The sequence below is a fragment of the Myotis nattereri genome (genome assembly GCF_964212035.1).
Source record: "Myotis nattereri genome assembly, chromosome: 9".
Lineage (NCBI taxonomy): Eukaryota > Metazoa > Chordata > Mammalia > Chiroptera > Vespertilionidae > Myotis > Myotis nattereri.
In genome coordinates this window covers 49,153,684-49,170,398 of record NC_138084.1, presented here as the reverse complement: position 1 = coordinate 49,170,398, position 16,715 = coordinate 49,153,684, and the positions used below count along the sequence as shown (strand labels likewise).

Sequence of the window (16,715 nt, the reverse complement as noted above, 5' to 3'; positions counted from 1 at the left end):
CAGTTTATAAAAACCCATCACTTGATGCCTCAGGTCACATAGGAAAGCTCTTCACCTGCCTTCCCTGGGCAGCCTTAGCTCAGCCTCTGGAAGCCCAACACAAGACTCTGAATCAGATTATTGGTTTCCCCTAGTTATGCTCTCCTCATTCACACCCCCACATAATTTGCAGGGAGAAAAAGAGCTAATGAATAGGTATTTATAATCTCATTTACATTTTTCTCCCACATTGTTTCTTAAACTTTGGCACCTGCTACCACTTATCTGCTAGCAGAAAACAAAAGGAATCAAAAAGAGCAAACAAATGTTAATAAGAAAACTCAGAAACAGCTGAGATGCTTAGTTTTCATCAGCTTTCTTTTTTCATAAACATGTGGACACATAGTTTTGATTTTTCTCATGCATATTTATAACATGCTTATATATTTTTTCCTGATAGTAAACCTATTTCCACTTCTTAGGGTAGACTGGAAAAGTAAAGGCTAAAAATAATGCTGATAAATACTGAGTGAATACCTACTACGTGCTAGACACTAGACTGAGCATTTTAATGGGATTAATTTATTTACATCAACTTTATGAACTAAGTATTATATCTACTTTATATTTCAGCAAACTGAGGCACATAAAAGGTAAGTAACTTAAACAGTTTGTGGAGAGAAAGAGAGAGAGAGAGAGATGTTTTTAAGTCCAAGTGTTCTCAGTGGTCCACTTGCAGAGGCCAGGCTGCAGTACACATCCTAGGTGATCACTTTAGTAGCTGCAGCAGCACGTCCTTAGCTGCCTGCACAACCATGAGACCCCAGGCCTAGTGTAAGTGTCTGTGTATAACTCTTTAATACCTTCAGCTTTTGACAACTGTGAGCATTTTTCCTCAGGTGCCTGGAGACTCTCCGAAGAGACATGATATGAAAAAGACAGAGATTATCTATCCTCTCCCACAAGCTCACACACACATTTCTTGGCATAATGAAAGTATTAAAGAAAACTAAAATACACAATAAGAGTCAAATTATAAAATATGTCTCTTCTGGGACATTGCTGTACACTTGCTAAAGAGCATTATGGATGAGGCATAAAGTCATCAACATCAGGTAGCCCTAGAGTGAAATCTTCCATGATGACGGTGCACTGGTTAACCCCACCTGGGGAAGTAATATAGCCTTGTCAAGTCCCAGTCTCCTCATTTCTTAAACGGAGGCACAGTATATCTCTTTTTTATGCTGAGCCATTGGTTTTCATCTCCTGGTTTTGCACCCTAATTAGTTATTGCATTAGACATAATCCAGATAGTGGCAGAGCACTTCTACTCCTGAACAGAGTCTACTCTGAGGTTTTGTGTGTGTTCTCTCCTGGCAGGTAAAAAGGAAGGGGAAGAACATTGAGTGAGGATCTGACACTATGTGTCAGATGCTGCAGAAGAACTTTGTTATTTCATAAAATCCTCATGTCACGATATGCATTTAGTTTTATTTAACAGAAGTTCAAGTACAGTGGTTTAACCAAGTGGCAATGTTCTTTTCCTCTTGTAACTAGGAGCACTGGCATTGGGACATGACTGTTCTCCATCCTTGACTCCATGTTCCAGAGAGGAGAAAAGAGAATTGCAAATAGCAAAGGGTCAGTGCCTGCTGAGTCTGTCTGCATTTGAAAAGTTCTCCAAAGTTCAAGGAGTGACTTCATTTGTTTCTCATGATTAAGAATTTTGTCACACACAGAGAAGGAGCCTGGAAAATATAGTTGTTTAATCTGGGCATATGGCCACCCTTTATTAGCAATAAAGAAGATGAAAGTGGATATTGATGAAGCTACCAGTGATGTCTAGAGCGTCATGCTCCAAATTTAGTGAGCAGGAAGTGATTTTAATTATTTGTGTTTCCTGGTTTGAGAGAGATTAAGAAGCTAAGCCTAAGGAACACAACCACAGTTTACCTTAGTCCATCTCTTTCCAAGTTGTTACATCTTTCTAAAGTGGCATTGACCCTATCGAGAGAGAAGTATCTTATATTGTTTTTGCCTTTTTTGGGGTGTACCTCATATGTTCCAGGCACCATTCCAGGCAGTTGCTTTACCTGCTGAGGATTCTGTGCTCAAAAAAGTTAGGCAACACCTAGCCTGTTTGGCTCACTGGATAGAGCATCGGCTTGTAAACTGAAGGGTTCCAGGTTCGATTCCAATCATGGGCACATACTGGAGTTGTGGGTTCGATTCCGAGTAGGGGGCATGCAGGAGGCAGCCAGTCAATATTTCTCTCTCATCATTGATGTTTCTATCTCTCTCCCGCTCAACTTTCTTTCTGAAATCAATAAAAATATATTGTAAAAAAAGGAAAGAAAAGCTAGTCAGTCCTTCCATGGCCCCATAACTGATAATTGGAAGAGCTTATGGCAGGTGGGTCAAGTCCCTTCTTGCTTCATTATGTAGTGTATTCAACCAAGAGTATGCGATATTTAGTAGAAGGCATCTCATGGATGAAATCACCTTTGAGATCTCAAATAAGGAAGTTCAGACAGTGGCCTCACATCCTGGCCAGGTATGGATTATCTTCAATGTGGGCTTAAATCTCAGCAGGAAATGTGAGATGAAGGGAAAGCTTTCCTCTTTAATCAATTATTATAGAAGGTCAATAATAAAAATCCTGACCATAATGTAAGTCTTAATGCATTTCATAAATATTATTTCCTCTTGGTTCTTCTAACAACCCTGATCAATGGAAGAGGCCCAGACTTAACTCCAGTGTTTGAAGGGGTAAGTGGTCCTTCAGAGTTTAATGCAAAGGTAACATTGGAGATCATAGCCTTGAATCTATGCTTTCTAATATTAACTCGTGTTCCTTCATACACTCAGTCTCCAAGGTCCTTCATAAAGGAGATTTCAGGTAGAATATGAAGTGAAGCTTCATGGAAATCATATGGATTTTTAAGCAGCATCTAAGTATATATATGATTTTCTTGCAAATCTTGCATCAGGAAATATTCAAAATACTCAGCTTTTTATTTTCCTTTTCAAAACAAATATAGTAATCAACTTATTTATGAAAAACTATTATGCATGAAAAGATGACTTGGTAGTTTTAGACTAACCTTCTGCTGACATTATATTAAAATAGGTAATTAGTAGCTACTTGAAATTCACATCAAATATTTTTAATGGGTATCCTATTGGAAAAAAAAAAAGTCTAATGGCTAAACTGCCATCTTTCTCACCAGCATTATTGGGGAAAAATATTGTTGAGCCTCTACTATGAGTAAGACTTCACAGCACATTCTGGAAATAAAAATGTATAGGTTTACCACATTGTAGGTTTTCTAGAAGACCATGCTGGCTACAGTGCCTGACAAAAAACATGTGTGCAATGTTTATTGAACTGACAAATAAATGAATGAGGGAAGAAAGGAAGGATATACTAATTCATTCAGGGAAGGACAAAGGCCTTCCTTTATGTGTTGTTACAGTGGCCAGAGTGGAAAGATATCTAATGAGAGGCACAGGGACTTTATTCCACTTCTCTGTATCTAGCACAGATTATGGCTCTGAGATATACTCAATGTGGTGTTGCTGGATGAATGGATGAATACATATTTCTGTACCATTAATTTTCCTCATTAGGCTTCTTCCTGCCCAGGGCCCTTACTTTCGGAAGAACTCTTCCATATTTCGTCACGTGTGATTGGTGAAAAGATTTGAGATTATCCCTTCTGAAAGCAACTTCCTTCCAAAATTCTAATCTTGCTTTCACATACTGCTCTTAGTCCCACCAACCCTCTGGGCAAGGGAATTGGAAAGCAAATAGCATTGTAGAGAAGTTCTGGTGTGTTGCATGGATGGGAGTCCTGTTCTTTTGTAGACTTTTGACTCCTCACTTTTCCTTTTGTCCGTCTCTAATCAGTGATGGATAAGAAAAGTAGATATGTCCCTTTTGTGATCGTCAATGAATAAATCACTCATGAAATCTCTCACCATGGCATAAAAACAAAAAGGTTGCAAGCGATTAGCACCTTCATTATTAGAATCCAGGCATAGGAAAATGGCTTCTTCTGGGATTCTTTTGCTGTCTTTGTCCAGAAATAAGTGTCAGGGCAGGTGGTGGTTGGCATGGTAATATATTTCAATGCTAAAGGAGATAATGCACAGTATTGGGTGATTATATCAGAAATCACAGGTGATAATGAAGAATTTAGTAGAAACTCTGACTTCTCTTAAGTCTTCAGAGAAATGAGGTATTAAAATGTTGTGGGACATTTCAAGTACAGTCAAGAATGCCTTAATATACATTTGAGACTCGTCAGAACTAAATCACTGTGGTTAAATAAAGACACATAGGCTACTGTCAAATGAATCACTAAAGCAAAAGTACAGGGTATCTTAGCAACCACAGATCTCATCCTCCTATGTGACCCATCCACGGCCACAGATAAGATGCACAATATATGTGTGTGTGTGCATGTGTGTATATGTAGTCATTATTCCTTACAATATTCATATGAGAAGTAATTCCATATGCCTACCATATTTCATCCCTTCTAAGATGCATATCTTTTCATACTTTAACATCTTTGAGTTTGGAATAGATCTTAAAATGGTATACAATCTTTATGGGCTGCTACTAAAGTTCTTCCTGAGAAGTTTGCTCTGCTAATTACCTGGGGACACTATCAAATTGAGCATACTTTCAATTTTCTGCTTAAAAGTGTTTTTTTGACTTTCGCTTTTTTAGGGGTGGGGGGCAGGAGTTATACTGGCAGCGTAGTCCAAAAGGCAAGCTGGCCTGAACACTTGTGGTTCAAGTTCTTAAGACTAAGACATGCATACTTGCTGGATATCACTCATGATCTTCCTTACACCAAGGGTGCAGCCCTTTGTATACCAGATATATGTGGGGGTCTTCTATTAGACTACTTAGCTTGGAAAGTTTATTTTCCTCAGTGGAACATAATGTAAGTGCATACCAGAGATTCAGGAAGAGCAGCATCATCATCCCTCCTTTATAGCCACAAGGAAACAAAGACTTAGAGAAGTTAAGTAACTTTCCCAACATCATATTGAGGTGTAAAGTTGGGATTCAAACCCATTTCTTCCTGATTTGGCTAGCTTTCAGGTATATTACACTTTACAAAAACACATTGGAAAAACCATTGTTTTTTGGGGGCATATTCTCATATAAGAAATGAGAATGGGTTGAGTAGAATAATTTTAAAAGGAAGGGACATGTATTACTTACATATGTGTAATGCATGTATAGACTCTAACAGGTATATTTTATTTAATTTATTTTTACATATGATAAAATTAAGACAGGTGGGAAAAGATGCCCTAGGTCACACAGACTTTTAGTGGTAGGAATGATAGTTAAACCCTAATGAGCCTGACTCATGAGCATTGCTGACTTAGTTTGCTTCTCAGAACTTTTAGTCCAGTGATCTTCCCTATGAAACATAATTCCTTCCAGCAATGTTTGTTTGAAACATAAATATTATAGAGTGGTGTCCACATGGCGCATCATCACTGTGCATTGTCCTTCTTACATGTCACTTATAGGATACTAGAGTCCCAGTGCATGAATTCATGCATATTGAAAGGGAATTGATTCAAATAAATATTTTAGAGGCTGGGGAGGGACTACTGGAGGGATCTAGGACATGTCTGGCACATCTTCCCAATCCCAATCAGCCGGATCCCAGCTGCAAGCTAACCTAAGGTCAGAGCTTCTTCCCCCTAATGGTCAGTGCACATCATAGCAACTGGTTGAGCGGTCGACTGAATGGTTGACCGATCAGTCGGACACTTAGCATATTAGGCTTTTATATATACAGATTAGTAGCTACCTTTGTACTCCAGTTGCATTTAACCCACAAGCAAAACTTAGAGAAACAAAAGAATCACAGGATGCTAAAGGGTGAAGTAGCTCTCAGCCACCTGTTATGGTCATCATAGGCTTTGCCCTCTCTGGTATACTGTAAATCCAGACCTCTGTTGCATAGGGCCAGGATCTAAAGTCCTGAAGTTTGGGAACTCTTTGAGTTCTTGGTTTCTGCCTCTTGCAGATTATGTCAACTCTGGGAGTTCTCTCCAGATATCTCCTGTGTCAGGAAATGTCTTTTCTTAAGAGTTCAGTGATTCCACCTCTTCTTATATTTCATAGCCTGCTTCAGAAACAGCTTGATTCACATGTCCATTCATACTCATGGATATGAAATTTCTCTTGACCAGGCCAGAGTCCTTGGCACAATTCCACTGAAAAGGCAGAGCTCAAGAGAGATGCCCAAAACTAGTGTCAGAGAAAGGCAGATTCAAAAAAACATCTCTCTGAACTTATCTGTGAAGGTGGCCCTTTCTCTCTGAGATAGATCCACATTAACCAAATTCACAGAGATAGGTGTATAAGATCAGAATACAAATGCACTTAGTCACAGTGACATATGTAGGTGGCAGAGATTTAAGTCAGCATACATCATTTCACAAACTCACCTCTTTTTGTGAGCAACTCTTCAAAGTGTAAATTGAAGGATGATTGATGAAGGATAACAGAATAAGGACAATTAAAAGTGTGATCGTAAGTCATATTCTTGCCTGAAGCTCTCTATCTTACTGTAGCCAATGGCTGAAAGTGATTAAAGCATGAATATTAGAGTTAGATGGACCAGGATTGGGATCTTATTTAGCTCTACTACTTGTAGCCATGTCATCTTCAGCAAATACTTTACCATCACTCAGTCTCAATTTCCCCACCTATAAAATAATAATAATAACAATAAGAAGAAGAAGTACCTCATAGAGTTGTTGTGAGAATTAAAACAAGAGTCATATGTGAATGGCTTACCAAAGTTTTGTGTGTACTATTGTCCCTTGGTTCTTAAATGTCATTGGTTATAAGTTATTCTCAAAGTTGTTTTCTTTTTTTTTTAAATATATTTTATTGATTTTTTACAGAGAGGAAGGGAGAGAGATAGAGAGTTAGAAACATCGATGAGAGAGAAACATCGATCAGCTGCCTCCTGCACATCTCCTACTGGGGATATGCCCACAACCCAGGTACATGCCCTTGACCGGAATCGAACCTGGGACCTTTCAGTCCGCAGGCCGACGCTCTATCCACTGAGCCAAACCGGTTTCGGCATTTTTCTTTTTTAATATATCTTTATTGATTTCAGGGAGGAAGGGAGAGGGAGAGAGATATAGAAACATCAATGATGACAGAAAATCACTGACTGGCTGTTTCCTGCATGTGTCCTACTGGGGATCAAGCCCGCAACCCAGGCATGGGCCCTTGACCAGAACCAAACCCAGGACCCTTCAGGCCACAGGCCAATGCTCTATCCACTGAGCCAAACAGGCTAGGGCAGTTATTCTTAAAGTTAATAGCAACTTTTCAGACACACACACACACACACACACACACACACACACACAAACACATATAGTAGCAGAATTCTATATGCATATTGATCAAATGATTGTTTTTAAATACAAAAAGCAATATATTTTTTGAATCAAGGAAATGAGGGTAATTGACATTCAATATATGGGATTCTTGTTATTATTATGGTCATTGTTATTATTACTGTTGCACGTGGGGTGGTAACAGATAATGTCCTTTGGTGGAGACATCAACTTCCTGTACTGCACTAGGATGAGCACTGCCCACCCCCATCTCACAACACAGCTCCTGTCTGACCTGCTATATCCATGCTTTATGGGCTGCTATCTATTCCATGTGTTATGGGCTGCTATCTATTTTCTAAGAACCTACTCCAAAATTGCTTAACATATGGAGAAAGCTTCCAGTAAATGTGCTATTCCCTGAGGCATCCTAACCTTGAGATTGTTAGTAAAGCAAGTGAAATCTCCATTATCCACAGTCCATTCAGAGGTCTTGGGTTGGGGAGGTGCTGGTTGCCCATTTGCACAGAATTGCAGATTCTGTGAAGAAGGCTGTAAACTAAGCAGGATCATGCATTGCATCTAATAATCTCAAGGGAATTTCAAATAATAAGCTCTTCTGGATATTTGCTCTTTAAAAGTGTATTTAAAATGCATAAAATCAACATAACCCATTTCAGAAAGTTCACTAAATAGAAGAAAAATCCCTTATATTGAAAAACCTATAAGACAGACACAGTTATTTTAATATAATCATATTCTTTTTATACGTATTATATAGTTAAATTATATTGTGCAAATTTTAAAATCAATTTTTCTGATACTTAGTATGTACTTTTTCTATGTTTTTGTGCAGAAGTTCTCTAGTACAACATGCAAAGCCTTTGTACCCAGTTTTCCTCTTTAGTCTCAACTCTCTCTACCCCAGTATCATATCCTACTCTCCTTCCACCCTGGACAACACACCGTTCTTGAACATTACCCTCTTCCCAAGCTGCCTCTCACTGTGCCTTCATCTGGTATATCAGCCAGCTTGCCAGCAGGAAACAGAATCCAACCCTAATTGTTCAAAAGAAGAGACTTTAAAGTGGGAACCACTTTACGGCAAGTATAAAGGAACAAGAAAATGGTGGTGAGCCCTAGCGGTTTGGCTCGGTGGATAGAGCATCGACCTGCAGATCCAAAGGTCCCAGAGGTTCATTTCCGGTCAAGGGCCCATGCCTGGGTTGTGGGCTCGATCCCCGGTGGGGGGCGTGCAGGAGGCAGCTGATCAATGATTTTCATCATTGATGTTTCTATCTCCCTCTCCCTTAGTCTCTGAAAGCAATGAACATACATTTAAAAAAGAAAATGGTGGCAAGGAAAAGATTAGTGAGATGCTCAGAAACTTTTATCCCCCAAGGGCCAAATAGTCGGGGGCAGGGGAACAACTGATAGAGATTCGATATCATTCAAGAGGGAGAACAGGTAGAACCTCCCACTTCTCTCTCATCAGCCCTCTCATTTCCTGTTGGCATGTCCCATTGGCCAAGACAAACCAGAAGCCAGGGAAGCACCCATGCTACATTCTACTGATGTCATTCACTGGGCATGGAGCCTCAGGCCAAACAAGGACAGAGGAGAGACAGGGGAGGGGAAGCCAAAGAGAGAATACCCATCTCTCCTGCCTGATTCTGATTTATCCTCCAGGTTTCAGCTCACATGTTATTTTATCAAGAAAGTGAGAATAAGTGACTTTTCGCTCTTTATGCTCTAATTGCTTCCAGTGTTCACCTCAAGATAACACATTTCATACTTGATTAAAATTACTTACAAGCTGGCACCATATCTTGTTTAGTATTATTTAACCAAGAGCAAACAGAGTCTTACACATAATAAGCATTCAAAATATTTGCATAATCACCATTCCCAAAGTCTTCATGATATTTGTTCTAGGAACTGGACTATAATTTACTTAGCCTTTCTTCTATTGCATTTTTTAAAATTTTTAACTGCATAGTGTTCATTATTTCAGCGATAGTATTAGTTCTCTACTTGAGTTGAGGGCAGAGGTTATGCAAATATACATTTCTCCTGTTTTCTCTGCTATTAGCTCTCTCACACACATACAGACACACACTCAAACACATACATACATAGACACACAAGAAATGCACATGCAGACACATGACCAGGCTTTGGAAGACATGGAATCAGAAACCACTTAAAGTGGTCAGCTGTATCCAATTTTCCCAAAAATGTCTCCAAGTTCTCTTTAATGCTCCTATGCCAACACCTTTCTGCTCCCACACAACACGAGTCCTTCCTCTTACTTCACAGAAAAAATATAATTTATTACCCCATAAGTCCCAAAGCCTCATGCCAACAAGCCTATAAAAATTATTCTAACCCTACCTAGCATTGCTGCCCTCTCTCTGAATCTCTCCCCATCATTGATCTATTACCCTCTGCTAACTCATTGTCTTTGACTAGACCATAATAATTCTTACTTCACTAGAGATCTGGTTCAAAAAATTTGTGCACAGGTAGGATCCCTAGGCCTGGCCAGTGATCACAGCCTATCAGGTTGCCTGCCTCCAGGTCTTCCTGCCTCCTACTTCCCTCACTTCCTCAGAGCCCTGCTGCCACCACACCGTCCCCTGGTGGTCAGCTCACATCATAGCGAGCGATCAAACTCCTGGTCTCCCAGTCAAACTCCCTAGGGGACACTTTGAATATTAGCGCTCTCTCTCTCTCTCTTTCTCTCTCTCTCTCTCTCTCTCTCTCTCTCTCTCTCTCTCTCTCTATATATATATATATATATATATATATATATATATATATATATATATATATCGCACCTCTGGGTAGTCCTCTTCCTATTATATGCCACATGATTTCTATGGTCTTGGTCAGCTATCTCCAGAGGTTAAGGGCTGGGTTGAAAGTCAACTTTGTGCATATGTAAAGTGGATGTTCTCCATCATCATATTTTCCCTTGACATTCAGTTTTCTTGCCTTCAAATTGGTATCATTAAACATAGTTGATAGACCTTTGTTGGGATTAAATAAAATCAAATGATAAATTAGCTGCTCAATAAAAATAGTGGAGAGGCAGTCATAGATATGGTGGATATAGCAAGGGGGATCTGTGTGGATATTGTGAGGCTGGACATGGGAAATAACAAGGGAATGGAAGGAGATGAGGAAGGGAGGAAGAAATCAGGGAAGGAAAGAGAAGACGGTAGGAATAAAGGGCATAGAGGAAGGAGTTCGAGAAGAGAGTTAATAGCTACAGAATAAGATATAGAATTTAAGACCATTCTTCCCAATTAGAGGGGCCACACTCCAACTTAGCTTCCTAAACGGTGAGGTGGTGTGACTTTAGCAGTTAGTGAAAAGGCAACTTTTAAAAAGGCATGCAAATGGCTCAGCATGAGGGCTGGAAGTTGAAGACAGCTTTTGGCAGAGGCAATAATGAAGTGAATCCCATTAGTGAAGGAAAGGCAATTAAGGAAAACCTCAATGAAGCTCCAGATCTGAGCATTCAGCTGAAAGATTGGGATTTTAGAAGAAAAAAGGTTAAGCACCTGGAGGCTGTTTATAATGACTTTAATTAGACGGAAAACGGATTGATTTGCTCTATTTTTCCCCTCTCTTTAAGTTTGCTTCTCAGGGAACAGAGCATCTGCAACCACAGCGAGGTGTTCCTGTCAATTGCAGGTATCATAGGAGATGAGAATTTCAGTGATTTCATGATATCATTATGTTCCTACAAGGACTTAAAGATTCTGGCCATTTCACTCACCTAACCCCAGTGGATAGACTGTACAATTTGTTAATGAGGAGAATCTTTTTGCTACTTGACGTTTTATAAGACACTTACTCCCTAGGAAGACTCAGGCTGAACATTGCCTTCAACCTCTAAAAAAACATACAAACAAACAGCAAAACAAACAAACAAAAACAAAAAGTAACACATCATGTGTGTTGGCAACCCAAAGCATTGATAAACACTGTGATTTGAGTGACAAGGGAGCCCGCATTGGATGTAGATATTTTGCAACATGGTAGATTGGAGGAAAGATGTGTAAATTACCTTTAACTGTAAAATTCTGTATCATCTTGGTTAATGTCAACTGAGAGAAGAAACATCTATTATTACTGTGGTAGCTATTATATTACATGAGCTGAAATTTACAAAGTAACATATCTCATTCTGTCTTCAAAAAAAATATATTTTAATTAAAGTATGCATCCCTACTGTATAGATAAGGAAACTGAATCTCCATCAGGGCAAGTGATTTTCCCAGTGCCTCAACAGATAATAAATGGCAGAGACAGCACATAAACTAAATCCTTATAAGCCTATTGCATATCCCCTTCAGTGTAACATGGCTCACTCATGAATAACCATGGGGAGCACCCTTAGAGGTGATCCTAGCCAGCAATTGGGAACCAAATGTCCCCTGGCTTTTCTGGTGCTGCTTAGTGTGTACCTAGAACTAGAACCTGGCTAAAGAGTTCACTGAGCAGAGCTGAATGGGTGTATATAGAAGAGGAAGTCCTATTGTAATACTTTTAATTTTTCTGTGGATCATAAAAATATTTTATTATCACAATGATTGAAAAGTATCAATTATGCTGGTTGGCATGACTCAGTGGTTGAGCATTGACCTATGAGCCAGGACTTCCTGGATTGGTTCCAGGTCAGGGCACATGCCCAGGTTGTTGGCTTGATCCCCAGTGTGTGGCATGCAGGAGGCAGCTGATCAATGATTCTGTCTCATCATTGATGTGTCTTTCTCTCTCTCCCTCTCCCTTCTTCTCTGAAATCAATAATAAAAATATATTTTTAAAAAGTTTAATAAAAAAGAAGAACAGTGTTTTTTTTAGTTTTGAAAGGGACCCAGGGGTTGGACAACCCTCACCCAGCTGGTGGACAAATTTTCATGGCAACCGATTTTTTGGCAGCCAGTGATTCTAGAGGCAGACAGTCTACAGAGCACTGATTTTCAGCCACGACTGCACATTACAGAATCATTGGGAAGCATTTAAAAAGAACTGAGGCCTGGAGGGTCTACCCCTAGAGGTTCTTATGCAATTGGTTTGGAAAAATAGTCACGACATCAAAGTTTCTTTAGGTTACTCAAATGGTTCTAGCATGCTACTTGGTAGATAACTGCCACTACCAAATGTGAACTTTAAGGTTATGTGTGGTTTATGCATTTTTATACCATGGGAGAATTTCAAGGCATTTCAGCTATTGCAGATCTCTGCTCTTTTTTTTTTTTCCTTTCTTCCTTCTTCCCCCTCTCCCTCCCCTTCTCCCTCTCTCCTTTACCCCTTCCTTCCTACCCTTTTTCCCACAAGTGCTCACTGAGCACTCATGTTGATATTTGCTCCATGCTACCCCTGCAATCATCACTATAGTCTAAACCTCATCACTCCTGGCCTACCAGTCAAGAATATTTGCTGGTTTTCTAACCAGCCTTCCTGCCTCCATTTATGCTCCCTACAGCCCAGTCCCACACACTGGCCAGCATATTTCTTCAAAAGTGCTTCACCGTTTAAAATGTATCAGTAAGTCCCATTAGTGTTCACATAGAAGATAAACGTGGGACTTCATAGTATGGCATACAGAGCTCTTGTAATCAGGTCCCTGTTTGCCTATTCATCTTTATTTGAAGTCCCAAAATGAGCAAGGGACCCATTGTTTGGAGCCCAGCAGGGACAAAGACCAAAATCCCTTACCTTCCAGGACAGTGCATGCATCATTTTGCTCACCATTCACAAAACACTGGATTGGGTTTTGAAACTGATAGCACTAAGAAAGAAGCCAATGATTACAAATTCTTGGGATTGCCCTGAAACTCAGTCATTAGAAGCAAATAAGTAACAGTCATTAATCTTTCCTCTTGGCAGAGCTGTTTTTCTGGAGGAGTGAGAAGATGGTTGGAACACTTGATCTTTTCTTTCACTGAAAGGTAAGGGCAGTATTGCCAGTGACAGTTCTTTGGGTTCTTCCTTTTATACACTCTCTCTCTCTCTCTCTCTCTCTCTCTCTCTCTCTCTCTCTCTCTATATATATATATATATATATATATATATATATATATATATAATAGCTTTCTCACAAAGCATTGAAAACATTTCAGATTGTGTTGTATTCTTAGATTTTAAAAGAGAAAATGTTAAAAGAAGAAAATGAAACCTTTCTTTGGACAACAGTACTGATTACTGAAAAGTATGCTATGTGAGCTGAATGCTGTCCAGGCTTAAGGGAGAAGCCAGTGATGTGCTTGGGGAAGGGCCCATGCATAAGTTGGTGGGTGCAGGCTAAAGGACACCAATCTGCATCCTGAGGGATTTAGCAATTTGGTTTTGGTCTGAACAAACTCCGACATCCAAGGGAATCTGATCTGCGGTGTAGGCCTTTGAAAAAAAATAATATTGCTGTAAGTGGCAGCATCAGACCTTTGCTGGTTCTTGCAGTTTGAGATTGACAACTGGGGACATAGGCCAAGCCTAAATGAAGGATTCTCATCCTAAAGAAAGGGATTAGAGTAAAAGCAGGGAATCAAGAAAAAGCCCACCTATGTGTATGGTGTGACTAATAAGGCAGGAACTGGGTCAATGGTTAGATGAAGGGTTTCCTAAATTCATCCCAGATTTCTGTATGGATCATAGGATAGACAACTAATTCTAAATCCCATTTTTGGGGAAAGCCTGAAGCTACCAACAGACTGTTCTTACGACCTCTTCTGCAAAAGTGGGTAGATGCTGTAATCACCTTCCTCATAGACCTTGGTTTTGGGAAAATGAGACCAGGTATTGTCATTGCTCCTCTCAGTGACCAGGGTGATCATACTGAATGACAGGCAAAATTTCCTCCATTTGGTGAGGTGCATTTGAAATCTGAACTATTGCTTTGAAATAATACTACCGAATAGCATACAGCATACAGAAACATTAAACAGTATAAATTGATCATGTGTAGTATAAGTTTTCTCTTCACACATTTTCTTTCTGAAATGCCAAACCCAGTATCAATCCTCTGTGATACCGGTACAATCTTATGATTTTGTACTCTAAGAGTTGCTTCTTATTTAAGTTGGTGGGCATCAAGTTTGGGTCTTACCTTTGGTTTTCCTTATATAGTTTTTGGACCTCTTTACTCTCATCAGTAACTTCCATCCAGAAAAAAAAAAAACAATGCAGTCAATATCAATCTCCTGAGGGAAAGTGCGGGAGGGTGGGGGTAAGGGGAAGATATCAACCAAAGGACTTGTATGCTTGCATATAAGCCAAACCAATGGACATGGACAACAGGGGGATGAAAGCATGAGTGGGGGGCGGAGGTGTGGGGTTAATTGGAGGTGGGATGAGGACACACTTGTAATACCTTAACCAATAAAGAAATTAAAGAATAAAAAAATGCAGTCAAGTGAGACTAGATCTACCACAAATAAACCACTGTATATGGCACATAGAACTAATAGCCCAAGTGTGTTTGGAAGTAATTGTCATAAGTAACTACATGGCCAACCTGAACAAATGTGCAGATAATAGCCTCTGTGTGCACTGACCCTTAAAATATAGGTACTGTGTTTTCCAACCTCCTTTGCAGGTGAAGATATGCTCCTAAAATTCTCCACCTTGCAATGCTTCTAGAGAAGATAGGAAAGCCTGTAGGTACCTGGGGAATCCTTTGGGATGGAGCTGTGTTGGCAGGTTCTAGTATCTTGAGAGGTGGTAGTGAAATGAGAAAGAATATATGGGCACATTGTAAAGTTAGCATATTATACAATTAAGTGTCAAGGTTAAGGCTGAGGAGAAAATTAAGGTTTCCTAGGATGGGCATGAGAGAATCTCTAGGTGATTACAAGTATTCAGAAACCAGAGCAGTGTTATGAACCATTTCATTGGTTTGCTTTATGACACAATTTGAGGCATATTTATAAAACATGAAAGATAGGCATAAAATTATTTAAGTTCATAAAGAAGGATCATTGGATGAGAAACACTGCAGTAAGCTTTTCTCCAGCGTTTGCAACACTCTATGCTAAGCTTTAGGCATAAAACCAAGGGTATGGGCAAGAAAACCAAGCTCAGAGGTGGCACCCTGCTTCTAGGACCATGGTTCTCATACTGGGTACCAGAATCACATGGAGGGTTTGATAAAACACAAGGAGGGTCACCACACCCAGAAGTCATAACTGAGTAGGCCTGAGGTGGGACCTGATGATTTACATTTCTGACAGGCCCGTCAGGGAATGGGGATGCTGGACCCCTGATCTGGGTTACAGATTTCTAATACTTTCTCCTGACCTCCTTCTATCCCCAAAGGGTAGATGTAGGGTAGGTAAAGAAAACTTTATGCTCATCATTTTAATGAAGTAAACTCCTGGCAGACTCCTAACTAGTTTTTCACTTACATGCAGACATCTGAATTCTAGCTGACACCTCCATATTTTAATTTGTTTTTATTGATTTCAGCAAAAGGAAGGGAGAGGAAAAGAGAGATAGAAATATCAATCATGAGAATCATTGATCCTCCTGCCTGCCCCATACTAGGGATTAAGCCCGAAACCCAGGTGGGCATGAGCCCTACCTAGGAATTGAACCCTGATCTCCTAGTTCATGGGTCAACATTCAACCACTGATCCCCCAAAAATATTATAGATATGACAACCTAGGTTTGTAGAGATCAAGTGAAATGTCCCAGCTCACAGTAAGTGGCAGAGGCAGGATCTAAACCCACTTCTCTTGACACCAGATCCAGGATGGTTTCTAAAATACTACTTATGATTGGAGTTCTGGACTGAGTGACTCCTTAGAACCAAGATAATAATGAAAATAAAAATTTACACTGATGCTCCATTCTAGTATAAACAGCAGGGAATGGCATTAAGTTATGGGAAGCTCATGGGTCTTACTGCCAGTGAGAACACTGACAGTATATTACAGAGGCACTCAGTTAGAGCCTGGACAGACTCAGCTCTCCCTCTTGTCTTTATTTCACCTGGGCCATCTGGCTGCATTCTGCTTTTCCAGAGATCTCTTGGGATTTTGATTTTTTTTTTCTTTATAAAATAAATAAATAAATGAAACATAATGCAGATTTCACTGATGAGGAAAGATAAATTCGGAAAATGATCAAAATCGCTCAAATTCCAGTTTTCATCATTACAGCTATGTGATCCATGCAAAATACTAACATTTCACATGTACTGCCTGGCCTGACCAGTAGACCCTGAGCGACGGATGAATGGATTACTCCGACACAATGTTTGCTGTGAAAGACAGGGCTAAGGGACTACCTGGCTAAAGGAACCAGACAGCCTGAATTGCCT

At 39.8% G+C, this 16,715-nt stretch overlaps 1 long non-coding RNA gene across 1 annotated transcript in view; it reads left to right on the top strand.

Moving 5' to 3' along the window:
* The window catches only part of LOC308525299, a 1,722,993-nt gene that overhangs the window by 1,130,833 nt on the left and 575,445 nt on the right, over positions 1–16,715 (top strand). Inside the window, exon 5 of the long non-coding RNA XR_013996455.1 lies at positions 13,285–13,346. This is a non-coding gene — a long non-coding RNA (uncharacterized lncRNA). The remainder of the gene's footprint in view (positions 1–13,284; positions 13,347–16,715) is intronic.